The sequence below is a fragment of the Anthonomus grandis genome, chromosome 8, assembly GCF_022605725.1.
Source record: "Anthonomus grandis grandis chromosome 8, icAntGran1.3, whole genome shotgun sequence".
Taxonomy (NCBI): domain Eukaryota; kingdom Metazoa; phylum Arthropoda; class Insecta; order Coleoptera; family Curculionidae; genus Anthonomus; species Anthonomus grandis.
The window spans coordinates 32,883,155-32,899,769 of record NC_065553.1 but is presented as its reverse complement, the minus strand read 5'-3'; the positions used below and the strand labels follow the sequence as shown (position 1 = coordinate 32,899,769).

Below are 16,615 nucleotides of genomic sequence, written 5' to 3'. Positions count from 1 at the left end.
CTAATTGGTCAAGTTATAATTAAACAGTTTACTTATAAATATCCATTATCCCCTGTTAGTTTAAAGGAAAAATATCAAGAAGATCCCATTTAAATCCCACTTCTGAAAAATTCACTGTTTACCTGAAGGCATGTCCGATTAAAGGGTGATAAAGGTAATTTAAAATGTCTTTTTGGCTCATTTTGATATCTCTCAATTAATTGGTGAATGTTCGCTCATTGGATTGTAACAGCCAAAGACAAGAGAGAACTGGAAACGTTTGGAGGAGGCATATGTCTAACAATGGTTGTGAAAGGGGCTTAGCGATCATGATGAGGTTATCTAACAACTTATATCTTCTTTTCAACTTATCAATCAATTTCGAAGACTTATAACACCAAATCCAAAAAGTGGTGACAAGTCGCAAGTCAACAAGTATAGACCAAGTATTCTTAGTACCATCCCAAAAATGTTTAAAGGAGTTGTGTGTGAGATTTCGCCAGCTCTTCAGAGTCCATTGAATCATTAATTCATTGCTGGTAGTCCTGCTGAATTGAATGTCCTTTTTTTTTATGACTTCCCGACTGAGTCCCTGGTGGAGGTGTCAAGTACAGTCCGATTTTCGAATGTTTTATGGGTTTTCTCTCTTACGACAAGAGATAGAGAGATGCGTTTTTCGCGACACCATGCTACTTTTTAATGAAACCAAAGGTGTTTATAAATAACTTATAATAAATAAATAAATAAATACTAAATAAATTATAATAAACTATTTTTTCTATAATTAACATTGATTATTATTACGTAGATACCCATAGTTAATTATGATAACGCGATAAAATAAAATGATTCTCGTTCTGCCGATACTTAGGTATTTGATGTTGAAGAATTCCTAATACAAAATCCAGAATTACAAAATCCAAATAGCGAACACTCATTTAATAAATTTATTGAAATTGTATCAAAAAATTATAGAAATATAAAAATATAATGTAGAAAAAGTTTAAAGAATTTTATAGCAACCTAATCTTAAAAAAAATCACACAAGTGTTGTTCAAAATTCAGACCGGTATATCTCCTACAAGTTTCGCAAAATGTATGAATTTTTTAATAGCATATTCCAAAACAAATGATAGTCTTTGTAATTCTGCAAAAACATTTTCCGTTTTAATTTTTAATTATTGCATGTTGGCATATTGCCTCAAATAAATTTAATTCTTTAACAATCCTCACAAAAAAAAAGTCAAAACCGCGAGATCCGGTGATCGTGGTAGCCATCGTACAGGCCCATTAGTTTCAATTCATCTCCTAGGAAAATCCTTGTTTAGCTTGGTTTTATATTATTCTAGCATCGTAGGCTGGAGACCCATCCTGCTGGAAGAATATGTCGTTCAGTTGAGCCTGCGGATTACCTTCTAAAATGTTCATCATAGTATTTTCTTGTAGAATTTATAGGTCCCCATTCGAGTTTAGATTTCCTTCATAAAATTTGTACTATCTTCAACTATTTTTCAGTAAAAAATAAAACAAGAGACACTAAATCCGAACCTGCCTTGACGCTCTCCAGGAAAAAATCACGTAGGTGTTTTATTGACTCCACTGCGAGTTGTGCCTATTAAGAATTCCCGAACTTGTAAAATGTTCCTCGTCTGATCAAAATATTTTATTTTTAAAATTATTGTCCTGAGTTTTCACATTTATAAACCAATTGCAGAACTCTAATCTACTCTTAAGCATCACCAGGGTGCAGATGATCAACAAGTATACACTTGTAAGGTTTGAATTTATGTTTTTTTATTAATTCTTTGCACTTGTGTTAAAAAAGACCGGTCTCTTGATATAATTTCCTGCACGAGGTTTCGGTAGCGGCTTAAACAATTGCTGAAACATTGATCTCTGATTATCTTTGTTGTAAAATAGGCGATTTGTCAAAACATCCAATTTGGTGAAGATCCAATTTTAATTTTTAAAATATTGTTTCTTCGGGATATCTATATGACAAAATAGGTATCTAAAGAAATACAGTGGACTTCGGATATAACAAACCCGTTTAAAGTGAACATTCAGTCAATCAAGAACAATGTAATTTTTTCCGTTTATAGCAAACCCGGTTATAATGAACTCTCGGGTAAAGTGAACTAAATTTTATCAAGACCAAGAAAAATATTTCGCTTATAGTGAACTTTTCGGGGAATCCCACGGTAATTCCCCGAGAATTAAATTTAGCACTATCGCCGTTGTTTTGTTTTCAGTGGCATTTTACTTCACGCGTTACTTACTGCAAGTTATTTATACGAGTGTTGTGCTGGGTGCTAAGTCTTGGATAGTCAAAATGGAGAAGCAAAAGCGTAAAGCTTTAACATTAAAAGAAAAATATGACATTAAAATGAAAAGTGGTGTTAAACAGAGTGATATTTGTCGTGAATTAAATTTGCCAAAATCAACCGTTTGCATAGTTTGGAAAAAGGGGGAACAGATTTAATCAGCATATGGTAAAGTTATTGCAAAGTGAAAATCGGCTCATGAAGGGGTTGACAGAGGACTTTTACAGTGGTTTACACAACAAAGAAAGGAAAACGTTTCATTAAGTGGTCCTATTCTTCAAGAAAAAGCTAGTGAAATGGGTAGTAAAATTGAAGGAAAAATTTTTGAATGTTTCAGAAGCTGGATTGAACGTTTTAACCCTTTCGCTCACTGTGTACACATTTGTGTACATGAATTTATCATTATCCTTATATAAATTCAGAAAGGAATTTATTGTTTTGCTCATAGTGTGAACATTGGTGTACATTAAGATCTTACATGTAGTATAGATGCCGCCCTTTAGGGGCTTTCATTAAAAGTTTGTTACTGTAATTTTAACAGCTGGCGAGCAATATTTCAGTAACGCGTGCAAGGTTATCTGGTAGATTATTGTGGTGTTTTGTTTGTGGTGAAAATAGTAAAAAATAAATAAAAACAAATTAATAAAAGGTGGTAATGTGAGTGCTAACAGTGATCCATTCAGTTTTTTTCGCGGAAGTACATTTTTTTTGTCTTTGAAGACACGTACACATTTGTGTACAGTATAAGTCAGAGAAGTAAAATTTTAAAAAGGTAAATTTAATCGTACTTTTTTCTTTTTTATATTAGTAAATAGTTAAATATTATAGAATCCTCGTTTATAATGAACCGAAATATCCCGCTAACAGATAAAGAACTATTAGATTTAATAGAAGCCGGATTATCAGACATTGAAGGACTCAGTGACGGCGAATTCAATGAAGATGATGGCTTTGATTTTGATCCTGAAGGTATATTACTTGGAACTAGTATATTATATAATGTGCGTAGGATATATACTTTTTATCTTGTAGAATTACAAGCAATGAGTGATGAGGAGGAAGAGGCTGAACCTGTTCCCAGCTCACCTGTAACTCAACAACGTGAAGAGACTGAGCAGCTAGAACAAGCAGAACCTAAACCTGTTCCCAACATAATGGCAAAAACTCCACAAAAGTCGAAGAAATCCAATATAGAAGACTATTTGGAAAACAATGGTCTCTCAAAGAAAAGGATATATTCTGGCGAAAAAATGTGCAGTATATCACTCCACCGAGAGAGTGGTACGTTAGAAAAGAAGAACCAGTAGTTCAGCTAGAAAGCCCAGCGTTTTTTTTTCTGTAATTATTTTGCAGATATTTTCCAACCCATGATGGAATATACAAATCTTTACGCTGTTCAGCAACAAACCCGCTTTGTTCCTACGACGGTTGAAGAACTAAAAACGTTTGTAGGAATACATATCATCATGGGTAATCTACATTACCCAAGAATTAAGTTATACTGGGACCATAAATTACAAATTCCACTGATTTCCAATAATATGACTGTATAACAGATTTTATAAATTGCGACAACATATTCACTTCGTGAATATTCACGAAAAACCGGACAACAGTGACAGATTTTGGAAGGTGCGTCCATTATATGATGCAATTAGGAGAAGATGCCTTTCCCTTCCATTGGAATCGAAATTGTGTGTGGACAAGCAAATGGTCCGTTCAAAGGCAGTTTGAACGTCAAGCAATACGTCAAAAACAAACTCAAACCATGGGGATTTTTGCGCTATGTGGCAGCAGTGGCATCTTGTATGATTTTATGATATATCAAGGCTCTACTACTGAACTTGACCCACAGCAACTTGATGTATTTGGTTCGGGTGCTGCAGTGGTACTAAAATTATCTGAACGAATCTCACACCCTAGGGTACAGTTATATTTTGACAACTATTTTTCAAATTATAACTTACAATACCTTAGAAATAGGCAAATATATACAACGTGCACAGCAAGAGCTGAAAGATTTAAAAATCCGCCATTTTCGTCCGATAAGGATATGAAAATAAAAGGTCGAGGTTGTTCCGAAGAAGTTATTAGCGGGGATGGGGAAGTCATAATGACAAAATGGTACGACAACCGGCCAGTTGTAATGACATCAAATTATATGGGAGTTGGTGATAAATACCAGTGCCGGCGATGGGATAAAAAAGGGAAGGACTATATTTACGTTTCAAGACCACAAGTAATAAATAACTACAACTCTAACATGAAGGGTGTTGACAAGATGGATTTCCTTAATACCTTGTATCGGACATTTATTAGGTCTAAAAAGTGGACTCTGAGAATGTTTGCTCATGCCATAGATATGGCATGCGTAAACGGCTGGTTGGAATATAAAGAAAAAGCTGCTAACTTGGGTGTGGCCAAGACTGATGTCCTAGATTTGCTTCACTTTAGAACCTATGTTGCTGAGGTTTTATTCTTGGCAGGAAAAACATCTACTAGGAAGAGGGGGCGACCAGCAGCTGATAGTCCGGGTCCTTCAACGCCCAAACCGTTAAAAGTAAGACTAAAAATTAGACCAGTGGCCAAAGTTCGTTTGGACAGACTAGACCATTTGCCATCCATTGATGAAAAAGACTTTGCATCTAGGTGTAAAGTACCAGGCTGTAAAGGACGGTCAAGAATTTTATGCCAAAAATGTAACGTTCACCTGTGCCTTACAAAAAAAAGCAACTGTTTTGCAATATATCATACAAAGTATTTTTTTGTTTTAATTTATCTTTTATACCATTGACTACCAATGTACACAAATGTGTACATAAAAAAAACTAAAAACAAACAAAAAAATAGAAAAACTGTTTACGTCAAAAATTTTCAAAAAAATTAAAGAGTTGATTTACAAAAAATCAAATTTTTCTTTTAAAAAATGAAAATTCATGAGCGAAAAAGTTAAGAAGAGACACTGTATTACTGGAGGGAAAATTATTGGTAAGTCTGCATCAGTTGACATGGATGTTGTTAATAACTGGTTTACTACTGTTTGGCCCGATCTTCGTAAGAATTACAGCAGTAATGACATTTTTAATGCTGACGAGACCGGACTTTTCTATAAACTAACCCCAGATAAAAGTTTAAAATTTGTTGGAGAATCCATACATCTAGCTTGGCAGGAAGTAAGTGCAAAAACTATTGCAAACTGTTTTAGGCATGCAGGATTTTTTGAGGTGGAAGATGAATTTGATTCAGACGATGACTTGCCCTTAAATGAATGGTTAAAAAAACATAGTAATCAAGAAAATACTGATATTCAAAGATCCGTTGAAGAGGAAATAAGAAAAAGGATAAATGACTTTGATTTGCAAAAATTCATTTCTATTGATGACCATGTTATTTCAACCGAATCTATAACAGAAGAGCAGATTATCCAGTCAGTTTCAAAAGGTACTATAAAACTAACTTTAGAATAAAACTAACCTTTTGTCTTTTATTTTTTTAGCAGTAAATGTAGAAGTCGGAAGTGATGATGACGAAAACGATCAGGAACCTAATAAGGATCTTGAAATAAATATTCCATCAATTAGAGAAATGACGCAGAAGATGACGGAAATACGTACTTTTTTGCAATCACGTGAAGAAAAGTTTTTCTACCCTAGACGGATATATAAGTAACATAAGTTTTTCAAACAGACTTATACAAACCAAGATTTCTCAGTACATACAGGGTGATTTTCAACCTATGCGCATAAACTTGGGAAATGATAGCTGATAAGTAATAATGAGTAATAATGAAAAAAAATTTAGTAAAATATTTTTTTTGGAGATATCCATATTTTTTTTAATAAAAAACGTGTATTTTTTAACGTGTTTAATTTAAACTAATTTAAAGCAACTGTTCGAAGTTGTTTCCATTATTTTCGATACAGACTTGAGCTCGTCAAATCCATGAAGACGTACATGCACGGGCCAAACCAGGCTGTAGGCGAATTGCGTCACTGGCAGCGTTCATGCGATATCGTAGCTCTTGCTCAGTATTAACTTCGTTTACATACACCATTGTTTTCATATGACCCCACAAATAAAAGTCTAATGGATTAAGGTCAGGCGAGCGAGGGGGCCACCCAACTAGACCATCACGGCCTATCCATCGCCCGGGAAACACACGATCTAAATGTTGTCGACCACATGTTCTGCCTAACGTTGAGATTCACATTTTCAAGGAGCACTGGTAAATTGTTGCGCAAAAATTCTAAATACCGAGCACCAGTCAAACGATTTTCCAGAATAAAAGGTCCGATGAGCATCCCGTTCAGAATTTCAGCCCATACATTTACAGAAAAACGTTGTTGAAAGTATGTTCTCCGTGTAATATGCGGATTTTCGAAAGCCCAGTAACGAGTGTTATGAAAATTGAAAATTCCATTGCGCGTAAAATTTGCCCCATCCGTAACTAAAACGTTCATGGTAAAGTTTGGGCTTAACTGCTGGTGATGTAACAACCACTCACAAAAGTGTACTCGAAGCGGCAAATCTCTTGGAAGTAGGGCTTGTACCCTCTGCACATGAAACGGGTACAACAACTCGTGCCTTAAAATTGCCAACTTGTAGATTGCGATGTTCCAAATCGCGCTGCAATTGTCCTAGTGCTAATTCTAGGTTATTCTTCGATAACTTCTAAAATATCCTCCTCCAGATTTAGAATGTGCCTAGGTCTAATAGCTCCTCCATCTTGTCCAGGCCGCGGCCGCAAATTGCCAGTTTCTCTACCCCTCTGAATAACTCGTAAGAAAGCTCCACGTCTCGGGTGATATCTTCGGGAAAATCTTTGGGCATACAGATCAGCTGCTGCCACTGCATTCTGATGCGTTTCTCCGTAAACCAAAACCCTGTCGACAAGCTCTTCGTTTGTAAAAATGTGCGCCATTACATTTGACGCTTTTATTTTGTTCGTGTGGAGATAACAATCGAAAATGATCACAGCCACCAACAAACTAAGTACTGCTAAAGATTCCAAACAACAAATTCAAAACATTATGACTTGTTTACTATCAGTTATTAATAAACAAAATAAGTTCGTCTGATACACGTTCTGTTGACATTTGTTTAACTTTATTTCGGAAACCAAAAATATTTTACTACATTTTTTTCTCATTAGGTATTACTCATTATTGATCTTCATCTACCATTTCCCAAGTTTATGCGCATAGGTTGAAAATCACCCTGTATACTAAGTATGTAGTTACAAACACGTAGATTATGACTTAGTAGCTATGTACATATTGTATATGTGTTATAAAAACTGTATGTGCTGTTTATCCTTATAATAAATGCCAGTTATAATCTTTATTTTATTTAATGATTAAAATACATATACATACAAATTCTAAAATTAACACCATGCTGTTTTTTTTTAAAGTGAACTTCGGCTATAGTGAACCCATTTTCATATATTTTTCAAGTTCACTATATCCGAAGTTGACTGTATATAAATCCGAAGGTAAAGATTAACCGACCTGCTTAGATAGAGCTCTAAGGCCTGGTCTGCATGTTCATTAGATAATATGAGGCAGGTATTCATATCATATTTCTCAAAGTTTTCAAATTTTTGGCTTCAAGTCATATTAAAATATAATTTAACAATAAAAACGATAACAATAAACAAAAACAACGGCTATTTATAAAAATAAATATGGACCATGTTATATTTTTGAAAAGCTTTTGGCAAGCGGAGACAGATTTGAAAAAATATATAGGATGCCCTATTAAAAAAAAAATGTATGTAATAACTACAAAAATCTACAAATATTCGTTTTTACTTTTTTTAATATCTGGTAATAACAGAGCTACAGGGGTTGAAATATTTTTTTTTCAAAATCATCCTGTACTATAAAAGCTATGATTGCTACGGCACATTTAATTAGTGCATTTTTGGTTTCATTAAAAAGTAGCATGGTGTCGTGAAAACCGCATCTCTCTATCTCTTCATAATCGAGAAGCCCCATAAGAGATACGAAAATGTTACTGCTTTGTACACTGACTTTTCCAAGGCCTTTGACAGGGTAAATCATGCATTTTTAATGTATGAACTTATGAAGGCAGCCATTGTCACTGCCTCTTGAAATGGTTTGAGACTTGGATCTCCTTTTTACGCAATCTTATTAATTTTTTCTGAACTTTCTTCTTGTAGCTCATAATGAGTTTTATCACCACAATTTCCTATAAGTATAATAGAAAGAAAAGTACAGTTCTGAGGTTTTTTGTGTCTGACTATACGAGTCACGATCTTCTTGATTCTGGAGGTGCTTATTAAAGTAATTAATAATTTTTATCGTTTCACATAGTTTGGTTTCAAATTGATGGATTCCAGATTTCTCACTAATATATACATAAATAGGGTCTTTGAAGTAGAATACCTCTATTGTGGGTTAATACTGGATAAGTATACTATGATGTAAAGGCCAGCATTTTCATGTTAATTTCAAAATAACTGGTGAGCATCATATTGATCATAAAACATTGCGTCTTTATACTGTTTTCACTTATATAGTTTTTTCCCCAAGATGGCTCTAGTACGCCATTTTGAAAATTGTTTCTTTTACGTCAAAAGTGATATGATGCTTTACAAATTAGGAATTGCATATAAACGCCAACTTGATTCAAGATATTACGTAGCTATACTCTTTCAAATCGTTTTTTTTTCCAAGATGCATTTGGTCCGCCATTTTAAAAACTGCCACTTTTACGTCATACTCTATAAGCCACGCCCAAGTTTAGAATACGTTGATGATAAGAATTAAATGTTAATAATGAAAATTGCATTTTATCCCCATGGCAAGTTAATGTCGCGGAAACGCGGTAAATCATCAGAGAAAGTATTTGATTTGTTTAATTTCTGTTAAAATAATACGTTATATGCCAACAGGTTGGATTATGCAGCATAATTTATTGCACTTTCAGGCTTTTAGGAATTTTTCTTATTGCACTATGCCATATGGCCTCGCTAGCTGATTTCTATTAAAGGATTTATTTTATTTTGTAATATGCGAGTTTCGCGTTCTTGAGTGAGCTCGAACTATAATTATTTGATTATATTAGAACCCAAGGCGATCAATCATTAGCTTCTTATATGTACGTATCTCACTTATCCATTAAAATTTTATCTATTAACTAATATGCTTTTATGCGTAAATTTTATTGTCTTTTTGGTATGTGGCACACTTCAGAAAATAGGATTTTATATTGCTTCTATTAAAATAGTGTGTCGAACAAGGCTTATAGCCACAATAGTGTATTAGAGAGAGATGGATTAGCCTTAAATACAAGATGTTGATCAAAAATTTATAAAGCAGGAAATTGTTCATATTTGTCCCAATCGAGTCGATGTATATCATCAATATACCCATTTCTCTCTTATACTTAATTTCCTTATAAGTTCACTATTATTGTTTTTCTAAAACCGTTTGTTAAAACAAAATTATTTTCTGTAACAAATATTCAGATATTATTATAATTAAGACAATTCTTTAACTAAGGTTAAAGAAAGGCTTTCGGGTGCAAATGCCGATAAGGGAAAAATTGACACCAGGTATCGGGGGCAATAAACAAGCTGACAAACTAGCAAGATAGGATTCCATTCGCCTCTTCGTAGGCCTCGAGTCGTGCCTTAATCACAGTAAAAAACAAATTTCCCAGGAACTTAATAATTGGAAAAAACAAGGAAGAATTAAAGGACAAAAAGATGTAGATAGGATTTTCGAGATGGAATCCTAACTCAGCTTAAGTTTATAAACAGGAATCTATATTCTACACCTCCTTGGCATAAGAGAAAGTCTGCTCTGTCCGAATTACAGTACAGGAGAGTAAACTTTTTACCACATATTAGAAAATTCTTGGAGCAACGACACTCTAACGGAAAGGTCTCAATTGCGACAACGTGCAAGCCTTTATTAAGAAAATGGGCCGACTCAGTGAAGACCATCCATTGTAAGTGGGGGTGTAAGGGTGGATGATTCTTGGCGAAAAGGAACTTTGTAGGCTTACTTGCCCAGCTCTAGTTTCCTAATCCTTACCAACTACTACTACTACTGATTAATACAAGTAGATGACATTTAACCGTTTGGAAAAGTAACCTTAGGGTCAAGTGGTGTAAAAATGAGACACCGAAGATTTTGGGTAAAAATAAGACAGTCCATTTTTTGCCACTAAAAATTATTTTAGTGAGACGAAAAAAGGACGTAATAAAGTCTAAATATTCTAAAACCTAAAGACACATTCATTCAAACGATAATATTAATTTATACATGAATTATTTCATCTACCGTAATATAATGCAATTTTCATGACAAAAACTTTTAAAATCTAAAGAATCTAGCAAACTTTTGTTGCGCGCCCGTTGTAATCCATCTGGCTTGTGAAGACTGATGTGTCGCGGCGCTGTGGGAACAAGCCGGGTAGTCTGTTGCTAGAAGTAATTGAGTGTGTACGTGTTTTTTTGCTGGGGTAATTTTTATGTATACCTACATAAAGAGCAAGTCAGAATGCCTAGGAATTACGTTCCAAAGGCAAAACCCTATACAGACGACGACCTGAAACAGGCGCTTACCTTAGTAAAGAAAGGTAAGTTCTCTATTCGAACGGCAGCAAAAAAATTTCGCATTGATAAATCAAAATTATTTCGGGCTATTCACGAAAAAAATGTTTCAAAACGTGGCCGAAAACAAGCGCTATCCGATGAACAAGAAAGAGATTTGACAGAAAAAATTAAAATTATGGCTAAATGGGGATTCGCCTTATCCCAAAAAGAAATTCAGTTAGTTGTGCAAACATATGTTAATGAAAATGCTATAAAAACCACATTTAAGGAAGGCAAACCTGGTGACGATTAGTTTCGTTCGTTCTGTAAAAGAAATCGACTGAGCCAGAAGAAAATGGAATAACTAGAAAAGTGTAGGAGAACAGCTACCAGCGACCCTTTTATAATATATTCCTTCTATGATCGCCTGGGTCAAACAATCCAACAACTTGGTTTGCAAGACAAGCCTGCACACATATTTAACTTGGATGAAACAGCATTTAATATGGATCCAGGTAGAATAAAAGGAGTTGCAGCATTGGGCCAAAAAGTTCATAGAAGCATAGAAGGATCTGGTAAAGAAAATATTACAACCATGGCGTGCATTTCTGCTAGCGGCGTATTTTACCGCCATTAATTATATATCAAGGACAAAACCTGTGGAGCACATGGAAGGGATCAAACCGAGGATCAAACGATTTGGAAGGAACCTGCTATGCTGTCTCTGATAAAGGCTGGATGACAACTGCGGTCTTTAATAGTTGGTTTTCCCAATTTTGTTCAATGGTTTCCGAAAGGCCGCTGTTACTTATAATGGATGGTCACGTCTCACATCTGGATAGGGGAACTATTGAACTTGGCATACAAAATAATATCACATTTTTTAAATTACCACCTCATGTTACAGATATTTTGCAACCGTTGGATAAGTGTTGCTTTGGACCTCTGAAGCTAAAATGGAACCAAAAGCTTACAGAGTGGCAGAGATTAAATCAGAGACGTCTCACCAAAAGCGAATTTGCTGATTTGATCTGCGAGTTATGGAATGAAGGTATTACAGAGGCTATAATAAAAAAGTCGTTTGAATCGACTGGTATATATATCCTTGCTCTAGGAAAAAATATCCAGACCGTCTTAATAAAATTAAATTGCAAAAATACAATGAAAGTGTTCAAAACCCCAATCCATTAGATGTGTTTGAATTAAACCAAGAAAAGGAAAATGATGAGGTTATAGCAAACAATGTAAACAATAGCGAACAGAAAATAATTGAAAAAGAAACAACAAACGAGACTAATGACACTAAAACATTTCAAGATAATAATGTTGAGCCACAACCGTCTTCGTCCACTTCATTCGAGAATATTTTGCTAAATAAGATAAACAAAACAAATCCTGAAATAAAGCGAAGGAGAAAAGTTAATTCCAGTTGTGCTGTTTTAACTAGCGCCGAATATTTAGATAGTATTAGGGAAAAAGAAGTGTCACAAAAGAAAAAAAAAGAACCAAAGAAAAAAGTGACAAAAGTGGCCGAGTCCTCTTCAGACGATGAAAGTGTAACTTACCGAGAAGAAAGCGACATTGAAAAATGACATTAGACGAACTCATAGAAGGGGAAGAAAAAAATTATGCAGCCGAGGAATTTAATACAAATAGTGACATAAATATTGGCGACTATGTTTTGATTAAGTTTTGTACCAAAAAAAAAAAAAAAATATGCATTACGTTGCGCTAGTAGAATCTATTGGGGATGACGAATTTTCTGTGTCTTATTTGTATCGAAAGGGGGAAAATTCATATTTCCTCAAATACCTGAAAAATATGAAGTACCAAAGGATGACGTAGTAATGAAACTACCTCCTCCAATAACCCATGGAGGTACTGCCAGAGTTTCACAGAAATTTGTGTTTTCTATCGCTATAAATAAATTTAATGTTAACAAAATCATTTAACTATAACTACATGCAGAGTATTTGGAGTTTTTTTATTTATTTAGGTAATATTTTTGACGTACCTATCTAGAATTTATTTTCTGTTTTTTATTTTTATTTTATTTTCAAACTGCGACTTGAGTTTGATTGAACTGTTTTTACATAATTATGTATTTGTTATTAAAATTTTTTTTTCAAAAAAATTATTTTCCAATTTTTATTGCATTTTTTAAATAAATCTGAGAAAAATCGTACAAAATGTTGTTTCCTTTTTCAACCAGGTTATCTCATAACTGCCCCATACCACGGACAACATCATAAATGCCTGAAATTGCCATGTATCAATTTTGCCCAAAATGGCAGATAAATATGAGACAGGAGTTATTATTTTTTTTCTTAACACCCATAACGATTTCCTTGAATTTGTCATTTCTTTGTTATTCAGCATCGAAATCTACATTGTATGATCATTTTTTGAACATTTATTTCAAAAAGGAAATTGTTTAAAAATTAAAAGTTTTATAAAATGTCTCATTTTTACACCACTTGACCCTATTTAAAGCGTAAATAGTAAGTTTATTTAATTTCATTTAGAATCAAAATTTATAGCAGAAGATTTTTTCCAAAATTTTATCTTGTTTTTTAAGCGTACGATTAAAAAAAAACGTTTTTTAAATTCACCCTTTCAGTGTCCCAAACTCTCTTGATATGCATTTTCCACCCTATTTTTATAGGAAGTTTTTTACTCTTTTAGGAGTACTATCACCCTCCGAATTTTTCACACCATTTCAATGACACCTTGCAGAAAGGCAGCAGATTGTAAGTATAACCTCTCGGCTTAGTTCCACAGATATATTGCACGAAACCTTTTAAAAAGTAAGCAATGTCTACATCTCAAAACTAGCATTTCCTTAAGAGAAGATCCCATAGCGAAGATGAGATTCTATTAAGGCAAAATAAACTGTTTTTTCCAACTTAGTTCCAAGTTCCCGAGTACTTTTGACGAAGTGCTGTTATACAGGGTCCGGCAAAATGATCTCCCACATTTTGCGCCGCCACTGAGCCCGAATCACTAAAGAGGGAGCCAGCTTAGCGTAGTCGGTTGGCTGCGCGCGTCTTGCCATTTCTGTTGTCGCCCATGAACTGGACGGGCGAGCCTCGTGCCTTCGTTATCGAAACATTTTTCAAAAGTAACGAATCAGTGATTACGACACAAATAAATTTTCGTACTCACTTCGCGCTTGGTAGACATGATCCAGTTCCAGATCGCAAAACAATACTGTTGTGGGTTTCAAATTTTAGAGCTACATGTTCAGCCTTAAAAAGAAAATCAACTGGTAGATCCAGAAGTGTTCGGACACCTGAAAAAATTGCAGCTGTAAGAGAAGCAGTTGAACGATATCCTAGACGTTCAGCTGTTAAACATGCCTCTGCTTTGCGTTTGTCAGATCGTTCTGTGAAAAGAATTTTGCACACCGATCTGAAGTTCCATCCATACAAAATGATGATCGTGCAAGAACTTAGTGAACGGGACTAGGAAAATCGCCGAGAATGTTCCAATGATATTCTTCAAAACGTCTCACAAAATGCGCTTTTAATAACGAGTGACGAGGCTCATTTCCATTTGTCTGGCTGTGTGAACAAGCAGAATTTTCGCTACTGGGCACCAGAAAATCCGCAGCAGCTCCATGAAAGGCCACTTCACAGCCAACGTGTTACCGTTTGGTGTGCTATTGGTTCTTTCGGTGTTTGGGGTCCCTATTTTTTTGAAGAAGGAGGAGTAACGGTTTCCGTAATTGCTGATCGATATGTCGACATGCTACGTAATCTTTTGGAACCAAAACTTAGGGAACTTGAACATCCGGATGTGTGGTGGCAACAGGATGGGGCTACAGGTCATACGGCAAGAAGGACAATGGACCTGTTAAGGGAAATGTTTCCAGGACGCGTAATCTCGTTACATGGCGACGTTGAGTGGCCTGCGCGTTCACCCGATCTTGCCCCATGTGGTTTTTTCCTTTGGGGCTACCTGAAAGAGAAGGTTTTTCAACATCATCCTCGAACCATTGACGAATTGAAAGCAGCAATGCGCCAAAAAATTACAGGAATATCGCCTCAAATTACTGCTCGAGTAATGGAAACTTTCAGAAATCAGCTTCGAATGTGTGTCGAAAGAAATGATCGCCACTTGGACTCTGTAATTTTTAAAACTTAAGAAAAACAACATGGCATACCATATATTTTCGATATTAGAATTATTAGAATTTAAGTTTTCTACGAATAACCAACTTTAGAAACGTCGCTTCTTTAACTGACTTTACCGACGAATCATCAACAAAAACATTGTCGAGAACAAACTTAAAACTCATTAATTTGATTTTTTAGTTTGATACAAACCATTGATTATATTGATCCGTCTTCATTGTGGCTCTCAAAGATTCAATGTCTAAGCTGTGCCAGAGAAGGATCTTATCCTTAGAACATTGAAAGGCTAGAATTAGTAAACAACAACTTTGTTTGAGTTCAACATGTGCACAGGGACAAGGGAGGTGTTTTGTTTACAAACATATTCATCGATTTTCTGTTGCCGAGTTTACACGCATTTTCAAAAGAGGAAATTTTTAGCAATATATCAACACATATAATAATATTAATTTAACTTATTGATGCTAGATTTTGAATTAAAAATAAAGTTTTGTGTTTTTCATTAGTTTTTGGTTGAAAAAGGAAAAAGGTTGAGTCATTTCAGTGTTTTTGTGAATTGTTACGATAATAAAAACTTGTGGCGTTTGTGCCGCACCTTGGGAAAAAAAGCGATTTAAGCCGATCTTTTCCGAAGTAAATACCGATATTGTTATAACATCATATCAACGGACAACCGTCATTATAAACGTAGAATAATACAAACTTATTAAGAAATCTATAATAATTGTAAAATAGTTAAGTTCCATAAAAATGCTTTTTATTAGATAAGTATGTGCTTCTACTCTAATGAAGTATGTTAAAAAACGCATAAAAAGTTCATAAACGGTAATATTGTTTTTAATTTAAAGCACAATCTATTAACAATAAATATTTATCATGTAAATATCTTTTGACGACGTTACTGATAAAGATTACTTGTGTCGGTGGAATCAACAATGCGATCGAGCGGAGTTGCGATATTGTTGCCTCTTTTCTCTAATATAGGGACGTTATCTACATTCATTTAACTTTGAATGTTGACTTCTTTATAGAGTATCTTATCATATTTAATGAAAAAAATGCTCCATATTTTATTAAAGAGGAATACTATTATTTTGCGCCTGTCAAAATAAGTGACAAATTCTTATGATATTATAAAGTATGTTTTTTTGCTATTTCTACATAAGCATTGGATAATTGAGGTAGAAGTAGAAAAAAGCGATATTGGCCTTGAGAGACCATAAAGTAGATCAGTTTTGTGAATTGCAACAAACTTAGCCGTCTTTAGGCATAATGAAAAGGTGCCCTGTTCCCATGAATCATTGATTACATCGGCCAATACCGTCAAAGCAGCATCTGGCAAGCTTGTGACTCTTTTAATGGAGATACCATCTTCCCCTACAGATTTTTTATTTTCGATGCAGTATGAAATTCCCTTCATTTCAGATAAACTGCTAGAATTAAAAAAAAATATTTAGTATAAGACATTATAAAAAGGAAAATTGATCTATCGGCAAATCTTTGCAAAGTCTAAGCAACAGTTGAAAAAAGGTTATTTAATTCATCAGCAGATATTTAAGTGATTGACAATCTCTGTTATTAGAGGCTCTGGTAACAATATAACTAAT

General features: G+C 34.5%; 1 protein-coding gene across 1 annotated transcript in view; it reads right to left on the bottom strand.

The window, feature by feature from the left end:
* Nucleotides 1-16,615, bottom strand: part of LOC126739043 (uncharacterized) — a 165,074-nt gene that overhangs the window by 36,894 nt on the left and 111,565 nt on the right. The window lies entirely within an intron of this gene.